Source organism: Chrysochloris asiatica, unplaced genomic scaffold (assembly GCF_000296735.1).
Source record: "Chrysochloris asiatica unplaced genomic scaffold, ChrAsi1.0 scaffold00309, whole genome shotgun sequence".
Classification (NCBI taxonomy): Eukaryota; Metazoa; Chordata; class Mammalia; order Afrosoricida; family Chrysochloridae; genus Chrysochloris; species Chrysochloris asiatica.
Window position 1 is genome coordinate 2,906,116 of NW_006408827.1, and position 1,979 is coordinate 2,908,094.

At 42.3% G+C, this 1,979-nt stretch overlaps 1 pseudogene; it reads right to left on the reverse strand.

Annotated features, from left to right (window-relative positions):
• Positions 1 to 216: 216 nt before the first annotated feature.
• Positions 217 to 1,604, reverse strand: LOC102824557 (annotated as a pseudogene).
• Between the last annotated feature and the right edge of the window lie 375 nt (positions 1,605 to 1,979).

Consider the following 1,979-nt stretch of genomic DNA (forward strand, 5'->3'; position numbering starts at 1 on the left):
TCTATTTAAAAAGTACTTATTTTAAAAACTAATAACTTAAAACTGCCACACACACAAAAAGAAACAAATGGTCCACATTCTGAAGGTTTTACAATGCATTGTTATCATTAACCAGTCTTTTACTATTAAACTTAAATAATCAATTGAGACAGACAGTTCTGAAACTGTTCTTCCACCACTGATTAAGACTGGAGTGGCAGGTGTTAAAGGTAATATTCATTTAGCCTTCTGAGCTTTCTGAGCAGACTTGGTGACTTTGCCAGCTCCAGCAGCCTTTTTGTCCACTGCTTTGATGACACCCATAGCAACAGTCTGTCTCATGTCACGAACAGCAAAATGACCCAAAGGAGGGTAGCCAGAGAAGTTTTCAACACACATAGGCTTCCCAGGAACCATGTCAACAACGGCAGCATCACTAGACTTCAAGCATTTGGGGCCATCTCCATCTTCTAGCTTCATACCAGACCGGCGATCAATCTTCTCCTTGAGCTCAGCAAACTTGCAAGCAATGTGAGCTGTGTGACAATCCATCAGAGATGCATATCCAGCACTGATATGGTCTGGATGGCTCAGGATGACCACCTGTGCAGTGAAGCCAGCTGCTTCCATTAGTGGATCATTTTTGCTGTCACCAGCCACATTGCCACAGTGAAGATCTTTAACAGAGACATTCTTTACATTGAAGCCTGCATTGTCCCCAGGCAGGGCGTCACTCAAAGCCTCATGGTGCATTTCAACAGATTTAACTTCAGTGGTAACATTGACAGGAGCAAAGGTTGCCACCATGCCTGGTTTGAGAACACCAGTCTCCACTCGGCCCACAGGGACTGTGCCAATACCACCAATTTTGTAAACATCCTGGAAAGGCAGACGCAGGGGCTTATCAGATGGACAAGTTGGTGGCAGGATGAATCCAGAGCTTCAAGCAATGTAGTTCCACTGGCATTGCCATCCTTACAGGTGACTTTCCATCCCTTGAACCAAGACATGTTAGCACTTGGCTCTAACATGTTGTCACCATTCCAACCAGAAATTGGCACAAATGCTACTGTGTCAGGGTTGTAGCCAAATTTCCTAATGTAGCTGCTGACTTACTTAATGATTTCCTCATATATCTTCTGGCTATAGGATGGCTCAGTGGAATCCATTTTATAAACACCAACAATTAGCTGTTTCACACCCTGTGTGTAAGTCAGAAGGCCATGTTCACACATCTGCCCATTCTTAGAGATATCAGCTTCAAATTCTCCAACACCAGCAGCAATAATCAGGACAGCACAGTCAGCCTGTGAGGTTCCTGTAATCATGTTTTTGATAAAGTCTCTGTGTCCTGGGGCATCAGTGATGGTCACATACTACTTGCTGGTCTTAATTTTCCACAGGGAGATATCCATGGTGATGCCTCGCTCACGTTCAGCTTTCAGTTTATCCAAGACCCAGGCATACTTGAAGGAGCCCTTCCCCATCTCAGCAACTTCCTTCTCAACTTTTTCGATGGTTCTTTTGTCAATTCCACCACATTTGCAGATCAGGTCACCAGTAATGGTTGACTTGCTGGAGTTGATGTGTCCAATAACGACAATGTTGATATGGGTCTTTTCCTTTCCTATTTTGGTTTATGTTTTGCAATGGTTTTCACCAACACCTGTATTATGGTAGCAAACCCATTGTGAAAAAGCTAAGCTTGTACTTTTTAATATATAAGTATAGTTATGCTTCAATGGATTCTTTTTTCTGTATCTATTTACTGAGTACAAGAACAATAACAGTATATACCAGGAAGGTAGTGGTTATGAATTGGGCTGCAAACCTTAAAGTCAGAAGTTCGAAACTACCAGCTTTTCCATAGGAGAAAGATGAGGCTGTCTCGTCCTGTAAAGATTTACAGCCTCAGAAACCCTGTCCAGGGTTGCTATGAGTTAGAACTCACTAATGACACTTAACAAGAAAATAGTATTTTAAGCATATCAATAAAGAAC